This window comes from Chiloscyllium punctatum, chromosome 2 (genome assembly GCF_047496795.1).
Source record: "Chiloscyllium punctatum isolate Juve2018m chromosome 2, sChiPun1.3, whole genome shotgun sequence".
Lineage (NCBI taxonomy): Eukaryota > Metazoa > Chordata > Chondrichthyes > Orectolobiformes > Hemiscylliidae > Chiloscyllium > Chiloscyllium punctatum.
Window position 1 is genome coordinate 32,710,047 of NC_092740.1, and position 16,919 is coordinate 32,726,965.

The following is a 16,919-nucleotide window of genomic DNA, read 5'->3' on the forward strand; positions in this document are numbered from 1 at the left end:
CCCCCCATTGCCTTTGAGGAGGTAGTGGTGAGCTGCCATCTTGTACCACTGCTGGCCATTTGATGCAGGAGTATCCCAGCACTGTTAGGGAGGACATGCCATGATTTTGACCCAGCCAAGAAAGATTAATATAGGTTGATCTTTTAAGAGTCTGAGTGAAATGAGCTATAGAGCGATGTGTGGAAGATTCAGGTGATAAGTACATCGAGACCCATCTTGATATCAAATCATCTCACTCCATCTTTTGTACTTTTCATGAGCTAAGCAGTGAGATTCTCACTGGGCAGCAGTAAGATGCCAATTGACGGTCATTATTGATTGTTAAATGCCGAGTTAATGCAACAACTTGCATTATTAATATTCAGACTCCCAACTTACCAAATTCACCAAAGAAGCCAGACATTGGAAAAACTCAACAAGGAAACCACAGCATATACCTGGCAAATTCAGCTCTCCACATGCTCTGTACCACCTCCTTGTTGGTCACTGGAAAACAACATCTCAGGGCACAATCCATGGGCACTAGCTAAATGCACTCCTCCTGGAGGAGGATAGCACAGTGGCTTCATGATTAGCACTGTGGCCTGACAGAGCACAGGACCTGGATTCGACTCTAGCCTCAGGTGACTGTGGGGTGCTTGCACATTCTTCCCGTGTCTGCGTAAGTTTCCTCCTACAGTTTAAAGATATGCAGGTTCGGTGGATTTTTCATATTGAATTTCCCTGTAGTGTCTTGGGATGTGTAGGCGAAGTAGGTTAACCGTGATTAATTATAGGTTATGGGATATGGTAGAGGGGCTGGGTCTCGGTAGGATACTCTTCAGAGGGTTGGTTTGGACTCAATGGGCTGAATGATCTACTTCCACACGTAGATTATATGATTCTATGAAAAATCTAAAATTAAGAATCTACTGATGACCATAAAACCATTGCCAATTATTGGAAAAATCCATTTGGCTCAGTAATGTGCTTCATGATAGGGAGCGCAGGATGCAAGGAAGATATGGCTACCTCTGAAGTGTTCTGAGTGGAAAGCACTGAGGAGAATGTGGCTAGTTCCACCTCTGGCTGGATATCTCCTGGCATCACCCTGTTTTCTGGACTGGGATCATGGTTCCGCAATGCCTCTATCAACATGCCTTTAGTTTTGGGGAAGTGTCCAGGATGGTGGAGTGCAGGTATCTGTGCCTTTGCAGCAGCCCCTATGCCCAGATCCCACCAACCTGTCCATGGAGACAGACAGAAAATCATTTGATTCATTGCATTGATGCAGCTTCTGGCCAATGAGGGCCATTGCATCCCATAGCCTGCTTTATGTTACTGCTGCTCCCTGTGCGTTTGGCTGAAGGACCTAATAGCCGACACAGCAGGGACCTGTTCTGCCTGGTGCCTGGTCTCCAACCAGTCTCCAAGTGGCAATGTCCTGGCATGTTTCTTCCTTGGCCTGCTGTAGAGCCGTCTCAGTGAGGAGCTCATCAACTTGTGCTCCTGCACTCTCTGTGCCAGTAATTGTCACCGAGGTGTCAGGATCTGAGCTGGGGCTGGGGGAGGTTGAGAGGTGCAGCATTGGCTATGCTTCATTTGAGACCTCCGTGCTGTTATGCCCAGAGGTCTGTGATGGTGATTGTTCGGCTGGTAACTGCTTCTCCACAGCCATCAATGGGACGGCTCGTGGAAACAGGGCGTCCCAGCCTGTGGTTCCTCATAGTGTGCAATGATTGGGGGAGCTGACCAGTTCAATAGGAGAATGGCAGTGTCATGCACTGTGGCACATACTCGTTTGGTGGCACATGGATACCTTGGAATCCCGACCAACCCCGGTCTGCCCCTGCTGGGGCCAGGATTCTTAAAGAGTGAAGAATGTCAGCACCACCTCACCCATGCAGGATATCTCACCCTTGTTACGGGCACAGAGAGTGGGAAAATAAAGGGGAAATGAACAAGATGACATTGGCCGGCTCAGCTGTTAGCCCTGGGTGCATGTGAGGGAATGGTGGTGAGGTGTTCCAAAGGACAGAGGAGGGGACTTGGAGTTCTTGCCAGGCCAGCGACATGGCAGACCTATGGGGGATAAGGGTGTGTGAGGGAATATGTTGCAATGAGAGTAGTGTTACATTAGCTTCAACAGGAGCTGGGCATAGGTTCAGAGGTGGAGTGATGTGTGTGGTAGCAGAGAGCAGTGTGGTACTCAAGCTGGCAGATTGGTGAGGGATCATCGATCTTCTTTCTGCAGTCAGCACCCAGGTAATGGCACTGATGCAGTTGAAGACCTCAGGCCTGGCTGGCATAGCCTCCTCTGCTGGACCACCAGAATGAGGATTCTTCTTCTTCCCATCACTAGGATGTCCAGGTCCCTGTCAGAGAAACGATGCCGAATATTCCCCTTGTCTGCCGCCTTCGGATTCATCACTGAATCAGGCAGCTTTGGGATGCCAGTTCTCAGCAGGTGTATTGCAGCTTTTTAAAGGTGGCACAGGTGCAAGAGACACCAGCGTTTTGGCAGGTATCCGCTGAATAACAAATTGTTCTTGCACGTGGTAAGATGAGGCAGAAACTGGAAGTGACGCAGAAATTGGAAGTGAGAATTTCTCCAAAAATTGACAAAACTTCAGTTGAACCAAAAAAACTTCAAGATTCATCCCATCTTTCCAGAACAACCTGTTTTACTCCATGTTGCAAATCTGCACTAACTGGAGCTTTTATTGGAATCTGTGACAGACCTGTGCTGTGTATGCCAAAGAAAATCACTGCTTCTCGGTTTGTTATGACTGGGCTGAAGCTCATTAATTTCATTTTGTGCAACTAGTTAATCTGTTAAAATAATAATCTGTCATCATGAAATGTATGGTTTGAAAGAGATTTTGAAAGTTGAGTCAAGCCCTCTGTTTAATTTGTAATCTTAGCTTGAAAGCTTTTTGAGTGAAATCTGTTTAAAAGGGGCAAAATAAACAAGTGGGTTTATTTCCACATGACTACTAGGGCAGAATCTTACTGTCTTAGATTTTTCATCAACCATCAGGAGCATTCCCAGATCTGATGGTTTCTGAGGTCCACCTACCATCTTTTTATTCATTGATGGGTGTCACAGGCTGGGAAAGCACTTATTGCCAATCCTTAATTGGGATTCAGAATGTGACAGTGATTGCCTTCTTGAACTGTTATGACTGTTGGAGTTAGGGACAATGACAGTGCCTGTGAGGAAGGCCGTTCCAGGAGATGTTGTCCCAGTGACAGTGACGAGAGGGCAATGTATTTCAAAGGCAGATGGTGAGTGAGGGGAACTTGATCCATTTTCCTAGAGTTGGCCAATGCCAAGGCTGCCTCTGGGACTCCCAATCTTTAGGAATATGTGGTGGGCACGCTGGAGACTCTGGGCAGCCAGCAGTTCCAGTCAGAGGGAGGACTAAGAAGGCATTTCATGGTGGAGGTGTTCCATGAAGACTTGAAACAAACACACTGGAAAAAAAGCCTCACTAGGCTCTACAGTCTGCTGCTCAGAAGCAGTGTCCTATCACCTGCTGGGCATTGACCCCAGTCTGGATACTGCAAACCACCCCAAGCTATATCTTGGGCCTTTCACCACGTGTTGGGTAGTTGATTGCTATGAATTCACTTTGTGTCACTGCCATTTGAGTAACTGAGAACTGCTTCACTCTGCCTCTAGCAATGCTTTGAGCAGCTGTCGTGATGGGAATCAGGTGGATCTTGTCATCTACGAGGTCCATGATTGAGTTTGTTAACCCAGGCCAATCTGGATGCCCTGACTGACCAATATAAATGGGAAATTGCTGTTTCTCTGTACACAGCTGTAAATTCTAATTGTTTTGTAAACTGTGAATTGTTTAATAGAATATTATAACAGGGAGGAAAAAAAATGGGATTGGTGGGATGGCACTGTGGCTCATTGGTGAGCACTGCTGCCTCACAGCGCCAGGGACCCAGGTTCAATCCCAGCCACAGGTCAGAGTTTGTGTGCAGAGTTTGTGTGCCAGCATGGGTTCCTTTGCCGTATCTCACACCTGCACACACACAACATGGATGCTGGGGGAAAAAATAAGCACTACTGCAATTAGGTGGTAGTGTAGGGGTAAATAAAAGAAAACAGAAGTGTCAGAGCTTCTGCTCACAAAAAAGAAGAACAGGAGTGTCACACTGTTTAAAAAAAAAGATAAATGGTGGGCCGGCATGGTGGCTCAGTGGTTAGCACTGCTGCCTCACTGTGCCAGGGACCTGGGTTCAATTCCCACTTCGGGCAACTGTCTGTGTGGAGTTTGCACATTCTCCCTGTGTCTGCGTGGGTTTCCTCTGGGTGCTCCGGTTTCCTCCCACAGTCCAAAGATGTGCAGGTTAGGTGAACTGGCCGTGCTAAATTGCCCGTAGTGTTAGGTGCATTAGTCAGAGGGAAATGTAGGGGAATGGGTTTGGGTGAGTTGCTCTTCAGAGGGTCGGTGTGGACCTGTTGGGCCGAAGGGCCTGTTTCCATACTGTAGGGGAATCTAATCTAATTTAAACTCCACAGATGGATCTTCAATATAAGTGGGATTGGTGGTAGTGTGGGTTCTTTTTTAAAATAAAAACCATATAAACAGGGGATTATGAGCAGTACTGCTGTATATTGGGAAAAAATAATAAACAGGGGATTTAGATTCTTCTCAGTTCAGGGGGACTGACTCCAAGCAGGCTGGCTATAGCCAGTATACTGTGCACATGTAAATAAAGGGTGACTTGGTGATGGAATACAGTTATTTCAGCAGCCACTTTTATGATATTGTGATCTCTCAACTTCTGTCTACTTTCACCTCCAAAACCCACTCTGCATAGCAATTAAGATTCCAGCCAATGTTTTCATAGAATCCCTACACTGTGAGAGCAAGCCATTCAATTTATCATGACCACATCAAACCTCCAATGAGTATTCCACCCAGACCCACTCCCACTATCCTATCCCTTTAACCCTGCGTTTCCCATGGCCAATCCACTAAACCTGCACATCTTTGGACTGTGGGAGGAAACTAGAGCACCCAAAGGAAATCCATGCAGACACATAAGCTCTGCACAAGCAATGACCTGTGGGTGGAATCGAACCTGGGTCCCTGGTGCTGTGAGGCATCAGTGCTAATCATTGAGCTATCAGACTGTCCTTAAATATTTTGACACAAGTTAGTATGTGAGACAGTCATTCCTGCTTTCACATCTGGCATGTAGCTTTGAATCTATGACACAGCATAAATGATCGTTTGAGTTTATGCCAAATTCAGCTTCATGGTTGATTTCCCTCAGGTTGGGAAGAGATAAACTGACAGTTGTTCAAAAGGTCATTGTTTATAATGATTCAAAGTGAGTATTCTGCCAGTGATGCCAATTTGGAGGAGTAATGGGTGACATTACCTGAAAGATGTTCGGTGTGCCAGTTTCATTTCTGATAATAAACAGTTTCCTGGATCGTTATCAGTCCACCAATAAACATGTTGATTGATTGAATTTAAACTCTGTTCCTGTTACAAGAATATTGGCTTCAAGTATACCAACAAATTAACATCAAAGAACCTTAGTAAATAAATTATCAAGGAGAGTAAATAATGATGCCTAAATGCCACTGTCTTACACTTGATGTTTGGATTTCATTTGAGATTTCCAACCCTTGATCAGGATGCACACAAGCATAGAATATAGAACATAGAACAATACAGCGCAGAACACACCCTTCAGCCCTGGATGTTGCGCCGACCTGTGAACTAATCAAAGCCCAACCCCCTACACTATCCCATCATCATCAGTGTGCTTATCCAAGGATTGTTTAAATCTCCCTAATGTGGCTGAGTTAACTACATTAGCAGGTAGGGCATTCTATACCCTTACCACTCTCTGAGTAAAGAACCTGCCTCTGACATCTGTCTTAAATCTATCATCCCTCAATTTGTAGTTATGCCCCCTCATACAAGCTGATGTCATCTTCCTAGGATTCACTGTCTACCCTATCTAATCCTCTGATCATCGTGTATGTCTCTATCAAATCTCTCTTAGCCTTCTTCTTTCCAGTGAGAACAGACCCAAGTCTCTCAGCCTTTCCTCATAAGACCTTCCCTCCAGACCAGGCAACATCCTGGTAAATCTCCTCTGCACCTTTTCCAATGCTTCCACATCCTTTCTGTAATGGGGTGACCAGAACTATATACAATACCCCAAGTGTGGCCGCACTAGCGTTTTGTATAGTTGCAGCATGACATTATGGCTCCGGAACTCAATCCCTCTACCAATGAAACCTAACATGCCTTATGGCTTCTTAACAGCACTATCAACCTGGGTGGCAACTTTCAGGGATCTAGGTACATGGACTCCAAGATCCCTCTGCACATCCACACTACCAAGAATCTTTCCACTGCCTCACTACTCTGCCTTCCTGTTATTCTTCCCAAAGTGAATCACCTCACATTTATCTGCATTGAACTCCATTTGCCACCTCTCAGCTCAATTCTGCAGCTTAACCAAGTCCCCCTGAAATCTGCAACATTCTTCCACACTGTCCAATACTCCACTGACTTTAGTGTCATCTGCAAGTTTACTAATCTATCCACCTATGCCTGCATCTAAGTCATTTTTAAAAATGACAAACAGCAGTGGTCCCAAAACAGATCCTTGTGGCACATCACTCGTAACTGAACTCCAGGTTGAATATTTACCATCAAGCACCACTTGCTGCCTTCTTATAGAAAGTCAGTTTCTAATCCAAACTGCTAAATCACCCTCAATCCAACGCCTCTGCATTTTCTCCAACAGCCTACCATGTGGAACCTTATCAAAGGCTTTACTGAAGTCCATATACACACATCAACTGCCCTACCCTTATCCACATCCTGGTCACCTTCTCAAAAAACTCAATGAGGTTTGTGAGACATGGCCTGCCCTTGATGAAACCATGTTGACTATCTGTTATCAAATTGTTGCTTGCTAGATGATCATAAATCCTACCTCTTATAATCCTTTCCAAAACTTTTCTCTGCAGCAGGAAACTGCTAAATCACCCTCAATCCCATGCCATCTCAGTCCCATCCCAGCATCTGAGTGTATGAATCCAACGCAGCCAACAAAGAAAAGCCAGACAACAAGTTGTGCTCGAGCAACTAGTTATTGGTTGCAAGATCCAAGCTTAAGTACTAAATTAAGGCGTGGTGTTTCCTCTGTAATTATATGCAGGGATGTGCATAAACTGGATACAAACTAACTTCCATGCCTTAAAATTGGGGGTTTTACAGCAGCAATACCGCCAAGCTGTGCATGCATATCTCCTTGATTTTTTTTGTAGCTTCCATAAGACCCTCCAGCTAAGCGAATCTCCTTGAACCACTGCAGTTGTTGGGGGGCAGAGAATGTTGCTATTAGGAAGGGAGTTCCAGTATTTGAGCCCAAGGATAGTGAAGGAACAGTTCCAGGTGAGAATGGTATGGGACCTGCTGCCAGTGGTATTCCCATACATTTGCTGTCCTTATCCTTCCACGTGGTGGAGGTTGCCACTTTGGAAGATGTTGTCAAAGGAACCTTTGTGAGTTACTGCAGTTTATGTTGTAGATAGTATGCAATCCTTCCACTGTGCATTGATGGTGGGGGGTGGGGGGTATTAAAGGAGGTAGATAAGGTGCCAATTGAGCAGGCTGGTTAATTGGCTGATGCAGTTCAGTTTCTGGTCAATGGTCAACACCCAGGATATTGATAGTGGGGGATTCAGCAATGGTAATGCTGTTGATTGTCAAGGGTTGATATGTGCAATCTTCTTGGAGATCCTCTCCACTTTAAGCCAACGGTTAGTGGTGTTGATAGTAGTCATGATTTGGAGATGCCGGTGTTGGACCAACACCGGCATCTCCAAATCATGATTGTCAAGGGGTAGTGGTTAAATTGTATTTTGGTGTAAATGGCCATTTTCTGTTAATTGTGTGGTGCAAATGATGTTGCCACTTAGCAGGTCCATTCAGATATCGTTAAGGTCTTGCTGCTTAAAGACTTCATTAACTGAGGATTGACAAATCATGTTGTATTTTATAAAATCATCAGCAACTTTATAATGGAGGAAATGTCATCATGACTTCCACAAATTGTTGAGTTCCTGATGAGCCGGATAGTGTAAATGCACAAAGAGATTGGGGCTGTCCTTGTACACCAGTCAGTGGAAGTAGATGGGCAGATGCAGCAAAAAATTAGGAAGGCAGGTGATATACAGAGTAACCTCAATTATCCAAACAAGATGGGCACTGTTTTGTTCAGCTAATTGATTATTCGGTTAATTGATACAATGCCTTTCCTCTGGGGTTGGGAGTTTTCTGTTAAGTACATTCCCCGTTCAGGAGACGAGGCAGCATCACAGCGTACACGAGCCCCTGTCCAACACCACCCCCCCGCCCGCTCCCTCCCCGTCCAACTTCACCCCCCCCAGCCCGCCTCAAATCCCTGTCCAACACCGCCCTCCAGCCTGCCCCCAAATCATGTCCAACACCGACCCCCCCAGCCCGCCCCAATCCCTGTCCAACACCACCCTCTCAGCCTACCTTCAACCTGTCCAACACTACCCGCCTAGCCCACCCCCAATTCCTGTCCAACACCGCCCCCCCGCCCACCTCCAACCCTGCCCATTACTGCCACCCCACCTGCTGCCAATCCCTGCCCAACGCCCCCAGCCCACTCCCAACTCTGTCCAACACTGCCCCCAGCCCACCCACAATCCCCATCCAACACCAGCCCCCCAGCCCACCCCCAACCCTGCCCAACACCGCCCCCCCAGCCCGCCTCAAATCCCTGTCCAACTTCGTGCCCCAGCCCACCCCCAATCCCCATCCAACACCAACTCCTGGCCCACCCCCAACCCTGTCCAACACCACACCCCCAGCTTACCCTCAACCTGTCCAACACCGCCCTCCTAGCCCACTCCCAATTCCTGTCCAACACCACCCCCCGCCCACCCCCAACCCTGCCCATCACTGCCAGCCCACCTGCTGCCAATCCCTGCCCAACACCCCCCAGCCCACCCCCCAACTCTGTCCAACACCGCCCTCCCAGCCCACCCCCAACCCTGACCAACACTGCCCCATGCTCCCCCTCAACCCGGTCGAACACCGCCCCCCCCAGCCCACCCCCAACCCTGTCAAACACCACCCACCCCCAACCCTGTCCAACACCACCCTCCCAGCCCACCCCCAACCCTGTCCAACACCACCCTCCCAGCCCACCCCCAACCCTGTCCAACACCACCCTCCCAGCCCACCCCCAACCCTGTCCAACACCACCCTCCCAGCCCATCCCCAACCCTGTCGAACACCGCCCCCCCAGCCCACTCCAATCCCTGTCCAACACCACCCTCCCAGCCCACCCCCAATCCCTGTCCAAAACCACCCCACCGCTCACCCCCTGCCCACCCCCCCAAAACATCCAATATCGACCCCCCGCCACCCCAAACCCTGTCCAACACCAGCCCCTGCCTGCCCCAAACCCTGTCCAAAAATGCCCCGCACTCACCCCCTCCCCCAACTCGCAAACAGGTCCAATACCGCCCCCACACGCCCCAAACCCCATTAAACACCACACTCCACCCACCCCAAATCCCATCATACACTGCCACCTGCATGCCCCCACCCCCACTCCCCAACCCCATCCAACACCACACCCTGTCTGACCCCACTGCCAGCCCTCCCCCAAACCCATCCAACACCACCCCTTGTCTGCCCCCAAATCCCATCCAACACTGCCCACCGCACCCTGCCCGCCTCCCAACCCTGTCCAACACCACTCCCCCACTTCCCCCCGGCCACCGCCCCCGCGCCCTCTCTGGGCAGCCGGACTGGACCACACACACACACACACACAAACACGCACGCACACACACACACACACACACACACACACACACACACACACACGCCACCTCCGACTGTACAGGACAATGTTGGAGAGATTATCTGGGGAAGTGGGTTGCCTGGACTCCCATCAATGTCAAGGACTGTTCTCGGCAGTAAGCTGAGTTCACTTTCAATCACTGTAAACAAAAGATGCAATTAGTGTTGGAAACACACCTTTGATGTAATGTTTCTATTGGGACTTCGAGATCTCATTCTGATAATTGATATTCGGATAATTGATATTTGGATAATCGTGTTTTCTCAATATTGTCCTCATTGCTCGAGGTTTGAAGTTCAGATGTAGGATACCTTACTGCAATTATACAGGGTCTTGCTGAGGCTGCAGCTGGAGTATTGTTTGATCTCCTTAGATAAGAAAGGCTGTACTTGCCATAGAGTGAGTGCAACCTGTGTTCACTAGGGTGATATAAGCTGACAAGTCTGCCCTATGAGGAGAGATTGGATTGAATAGGTCTGTATTCACTAGCATTTAGAAGGATGCGAGGGAAGTTCTAACAGGACTGGAGAGGCTAGATATAGGGAGAATGTGTTTTTCCTGGTTAGGGAGTTGAGAACCAGGCTGCACAGTTTCAGGACTGATGTAAGGTGATTTCTTCACTGAAAGGGCAGTAATCCTATGGAATTCTCTACAACAGAAGGCTGCATAGGCCAGGCCACTGAATATATTCAATATAGAGATAGACTTGAAAGTCATCAAGAGGTAAGGGAAGAAAATGTGAATATGGCATACAGGTAGAGAATCAGCCAAGATCATATTGAATGGTGAAACAGGCTTGAAAAGTCAAATGGTTTACTCCTGATCCTAGTTTCTGTATTTCATTGGGTTCACAGAGTCAGGTGGAAAGAGTTCCTTCTTTGTTCCTTGGGGGTCTGCCGGAATTTCTTTTATTTCACTCAGAGGATGTGGCCATTGCTGGCTGGCCAGCATTTATTGCCCACCGCCAACTGTGCTTGAACTGAGCTGCTTGCTGGGCCATTTCAGAGGGCATTTGAGAGTCAACCATATTGCTATGAGTCTGGAGTCACATGTAGGCCAGACCAGGTGAGGATGGCAGATTTTCTTCCCTACAGGACATTAGTGAGCCAGATGGATTTTTCCGATAATTGGCAATGGTTTCATGGTCATCAGTAGATTCTTAATTCTAGATTTTTCATAGCATTCCTACAGTGTGGAAACAGACTATTCAGCCAGTTGAGTCCACACCAACCCTTCGAAGAGCATTCCACCCAGATCCACCCCATCCCCATAACTCTGCATTTCCGGTGGCTAATCCACCAAGCCTCTATGTTCCTGGATGCTATGGGCAAGTTAGTATGGCCAATCCACCTAACTTGCATGTCATTGAAGTGTGGGAGGAAACTGGAGCACCTGGAAAAATCCATGCAGATACAGGGAGAATGTGCAAAGTCTACATAGGCAGTCACCCATAGATGGAATTGAACTTGGGTCCCTCTTAGCCAACAGTGCTAACCACTGACCTTCTGTCCCCCCTTCCCCAATTGTTCTATTGTTCTCCTATTTGTTGAACTCAATTTGACCATCGGCCATGCAAGGATTCAAACTCAGGTCTGGGGAATATTAGTTGAGTTTCTGGATTAATAGTCTACCACGAGGCCATCACAAATTAATTCTTACTCTTTCCCCTGAATATCCAATGTGTATAAACAGGACAAAGAGCTGATTAAGAGTGAATAATGTACTTTCAACTTACAGTTTCAAAAATATTCTCAAGGTTCACCAGGGTAGCTTGGCTATGAGGAATGTGACATGTGTGGAGTTGTGGAAAATTTCACGTGACTTAGATAAGCACATAAATAGGATGTGTGATCACTGCTGAAGTTTGAGCTCCAGGTTTCAGAGTTTGAGTGCCAGCTGGATGCAACTGTGAGGCAGAAAACAGTGTGGATTGAATCTTAAGGTGGGAGAAGGGCTTGCAGGCCAACTGGGAATGGGTGATTACCAGGCAGTCTAAGAGGACCAGGCAAGGAGCGCGGGCATCAACTGCAGTCAATTTGTTCTCCAGTGGGCTTTTCTTTTTGGATGCAGATGATGGCGATGGTTTGTCTGAGGACAGCAGCAAGCTCATGGCACTGAGGATGGCTGAGCTGTACAGGAAGGAATGAAGAAAAGTGCAGATATAGAGGTGGCGGGGAGTTTGATAGTTAGGGGAACAGATAGGTGTTTCTATGGTCACAGAACATGACTCCAGGATGGCACATCTGATGCCAGCACAGATTTCTCAGAGCAGCTGCAGGGTATTCTTCAGTGGGAAGAGTAGTTGGTCAGAGGTTGTGATTTACCTTTGGTACCAGTCACTTGGGTAAGGTGGGCAGTGTGGCAGTCAGTATTTATATAGAATGTTAGCAAGCAAGTGCTCAAAAGTAATAAGTGTGACCTCCCTATGGATTACTTCCAGTGCCACGTACAAGTGAATCAAGAAATAAGAGGACAGGACTGATGAGTACATGGCTGGAAAGATTGTCCAGGAGGGAAGACTTTCATTTCCTGAAGCTGGTTCTCGGAGAAATGGCATAATAAAAGTCAAATGGGTTTCATATGAGCAAATCCAGACCAAGTTCCTTGCAGGATGTTTTGCTAGTTCAGTTGGAGGGGTTTTAAACTAAATCACCAGGGCTGCAGCAAATCTGGAGAGAATATCAGAGAGGAATACCAGGGTACACAAAATGCTGGGAGAGAACTGAACGTTAATAGATGGAACTAGAATAAGAGAGAAATATAAATATTCTAAGCCAGGAGTACAGTCCATGGAGTAAATACATGGAGTATCATAAATAAGAGTGGTAAATTATAGGCCCAGATTACTATGTGACATGATGTTGTGGCTCTAACCGAGACCTGGCACAATGAAGCAGACAATTAGTTGTGGATTTCCCCAGGGATTTCTGATATATATTAGTGACCGTAATCTTGGTGTAGAGGGGACAATTTCAGAGTTTGTGGATGACACAAAATTGATAAGATTGTAAACTGTGAGAAGGACAATAAGGAGCTTCTAAAGGACAGTTACAAGTTGGTGGAGTGGGCAGATAGGTGGCAGATGAAGTTCATTGTGGTGAGTTGTGAGGTGATCCACTATTGCAGAAAGAACATGGAGATACAGTATAAAGAAAAAGGATACTACTCTAAAGGATGTGCAGGATCGAGAGAGAGCTGTGTAAATATGTGCATAAGTCATTCAAGGTGGCAGGCAAGTTAGAAAGAACAGTTAATAACATATATAGTTTCCCAAGCTTAATTAATGAACGCATAGAATACGAGATGGTTATGCTGAACCTTGACCTCAACTGGAGTATTATACACATTTCTAAGCATTACACTTCAGGAGGACATCAACACATTGGACAATGTGCAGTAGAGGTTTACAAGAATGACTCCGGGCATGAGAAACTCCTGTCATGATGAAAGATTGAAGAAGTTGGCATAGTTTGCTTGGATAGAAGATTTGATAAGTTTTCAAAATCATGAGAGACCTTGATAGAATAGATGAGGCAAAACTTTCCACTTGTTAAAGGATTGAAACTAGAGGGCACATATTTAACGTAATTTGAAAAGGAAGTAATTGTGTTGTGAGATTAAGAACTTTCTCACACAGTGAGTGGTTTGGGTCTGGAATGCACAGTCTGCAAATGTAGTGAAAGTATGTTCTATTGAGGCGTTCAAGATAAATATATCAACAGAAATAATGTTCAGGGTTTGGGACAAAGGCAAGGAAATGGCACAAATTCATATTGTTCATTCGTGTAGTCGAAACAGATGCAATGGGCCAAATGGCCTCTTTCTGTACCCTAATGATTTTGTGATTCAACCCAAATATCCTTCAGTTGTATTCCTTTGGATAGGTCTGTTCACATTACTACAAAATGAAAGCTTTTTTTCTTCTATTGCAATTTCTTGAACTTGTTAAAAATTTATCCTCATCGAGATTTGCTGTGTAGTTTCTGTTTCCTTCAATGCATTTTTTATCACCTAGGTATAAAGCTGCATTAAAAATGAAACACTTCTCTAATTGAAAGCTTCTAGACATGCTGTGTCTAATCGAAACGACTGATGGTCGAATGAGTTGGGAGTTAGTTTCCATGATTAAAGAATTCTATTTGGGTTCAAGTCTTTCCTTGGCCCTTGTTGTTTACACTAATTTAGATGAATAAATTAGGTAGACGTAGGAGCAGCATGCTACTTGTTACACCTTGCCAACCTGAAAAAGACCCACTTATGCCCATTTCTGCTTCCTGTTAGCCAGCCAAGCATCTAAACATGGCGCTATTCTACCCCTTTCTCCAACAACTTCAATTTTCTGCAATAACATTTAATGTGACAATTTGTCAAATACCTTTTGGAAATCCAAGTACAGTCCCTTTTATCCACAACATGTGCCACCTCCTCAAAGGACTCCAGCAGATGGTTCAAATATGAATTTCCCCTCACATAAATTCTTCTTTTTTAAAACAATGTAGAATCTGCCTGTTTTTCTTCAAGTTATCTAAGTGCCCTGCTGTAATTTGAATAACAATAAATTCTAACATTTCTCCTATGACAGATACTAAGCTAACTGTCTTGTCATTTCCTGCTTTCTGACTCTATCTTATTTTGAATAATGGAATTATATTCACTATCTTCCCATCTAATGGCACTGTCCGTAAACAAGGGAGTTTATGAAAGTTAAAACCAATTCACCAATTAACTTACTTGTCACTTCTTTAAAGACCCAAGGATAAAGTCTATTAGGATTCAGGATAAAGTTCATTCGGACTCAGGCAGTTGTTAGCTCACAGCTCCACCAATCTACTCGGTATCACTTCTTGTGATTCATAGAATAGAATATTCATAGAATCTCTACAGTGTGGAAACAGGCCATTCAGCCCAATTCATGTATCACTGGACATGGAAATGCGTCTGGGAAAATTAACAAATAGTGAAATTCACAACTGATCTTAGAGGAAACTATTTGGGAGAGTTCACAGCACAGAAACAGATAAGTGGGCATTTTAAGCATGGCCTTACAGTAAGTCTGCAGTAGTGAGTAGAGTGTGTTCTTTCTCGAATATGGTTTACTGAGGTATGTCTCTTATTAAAATGTAAGCCACAAGTATTAATTTAACATGGAGCAGTGTTTTATAGAGGAATAGGACAGTGCTATTTTCTGGGTATGTAGATTGAAAGAATAAATATGAGGTGCTGTATTTTGGGTAAACCAATCTTAGCAGGACTGATACACTTAACGGTATGGTCCAAGGGAGGTTTGCTGAACAAAGAGACCTTGGAGTGCAGGTTCATAGCTCTTTGAAAGTGAAGTTGCAGGTAGATAGGATAGTGAAGAAGGCATTTGGTATGCTTTCCTTTATTGGTCAGAGTATTGAGCACAGGAGTTGGGACGTCATGTTGCGGCTGTACACGACATTGGAATATTGCGTGCAATTCTGATCTCCTTATCGGAAAAATGTGAAACTTGAAAGTGTTCAGAAAAGATTTACAAGGATGTTGCCAGGGTTGCAGGATTTGAGCTATAGGAAGAGGTTAAGTAGGCTAGGGCTGTTTTCCCTGGAGCGATGGAAGCTGAGGAATGACCTTATAGAGGTTTATAAAATCATGAGGGGCATGTATAGGATATAGAGACAAATTTTTTTCCCTGGGGTGGGGGAGTCCAGAGCTAGAGGGCATAGGTTTAGGGTGAGAAGGGAAGGATATAAAAGATACCTAAGGGGCAACTTTTTCATGCAGATGGTGGTACATTTATGGAATGAGCTGTCAGAGGAAGTGGTAGAGGCTGGTACAGTTGCAACATTTAAAAGGCATTTGGATGGGTATATGAATAGCAAGGGTTTGGAGGAATATGGGCCAGTGCTGACAGGCGGGACTAGATTGGGTTGGGATATCTGGTCGGCATGGATGAGTTGGACCAAAACGTCTGTACTGTAGATCTCTATGACTCTAAGTCTACAGTGACCCTCCAAAGAGTAACCCAGCCAGACCCATTCCCCTACCCTATTACTCTACGTTTCCCCTGACTAATGTACCTAACCTACATTTCCCTGAAAACTATGGGCAGTTTAGCATGGGTAGTTCACCTAACCCTGCACGTCTTTGGACTATGGGAGGAAACCAGAGCATCTGGAGAAAACTCACACAGACACAGGGAGAATGTGCAAACTTGAACCCAGGTTCCTGGCACGGTGAGGCAACAGTGCTAAACACTGAGCTACTGTGCCGCCCATAAATTATCACAATTATTTTGACTTTCTGGAGTTCCTCCCTCCCTTCCATTTCTTGATTTATTGGTGTTATTTGGATCCTCAGTACTGAAGACCAATGCAAAATACCTGCTGCTATTCCCTTATTTTCCATTATTAATTCTCTAGCCTCATTTTATATAACTTTGTTAACTATTTTCTGGCATACATAGAAACACTTTCTATCTGTTTTTACATTTCTGGCTAGCTTTCACATATATTCTAATATGCCTTTCCTTATAGATTTTTTTGCTCAGTGCAATAGGGGAGACTGTGTCATTATTTGATCTTTTACATATTCCATCTAACCTTCTGACCTGCTACTTTTCCTTGTATAGTTGGTTCATCTATGAATAGTGGAACAGGTTCAATGCGTCAAATAGCACACTTTTCCTGTGTCTTACAGTCTTACTGTGTTATGGATGGTGCATGCATTCCTTGGAAATTTTCTGACCCTTTGGAGCGTATGTATTCTGTTTATTCTGAAATATCCCTTTAAATATTTGCCACTGCATTTCTACTGACCCAACTTTAATCTAATGGGCCAGTTCACTTTAGCCAGCCCGGTTTCATGGCTGCATAATTCCCTGTTTTAAAATTGAAAAAAATAGCCTCAGCACATTCCCTCAAACTGAAAGTTTCTTTCAGTCATATTACAGTCATTGTGACCTGGGGTGCCTTCACTGAGATCATTAATTATTCCTATCGCATTGCACAAGATCAAGCATATTCTTTTCTCCAGACAGCTTTAGAACATGCTGTTCT

At 45.3% G+C, this 16,919-nt stretch overlaps 1 protein-coding gene across 3 annotated transcripts in view; it reads left to right on the plus strand.

Annotated features, from left to right (window-relative positions):
- LOC140495808 (cadherin-related family member 2-like) overlaps positions 1-16,919 on the plus strand; it is a 148,911-nt gene that overhangs the window by 104,669 nt on the left and 27,323 nt on the right. The gene's annotated exons all lie outside the window — the stretch shown is intronic.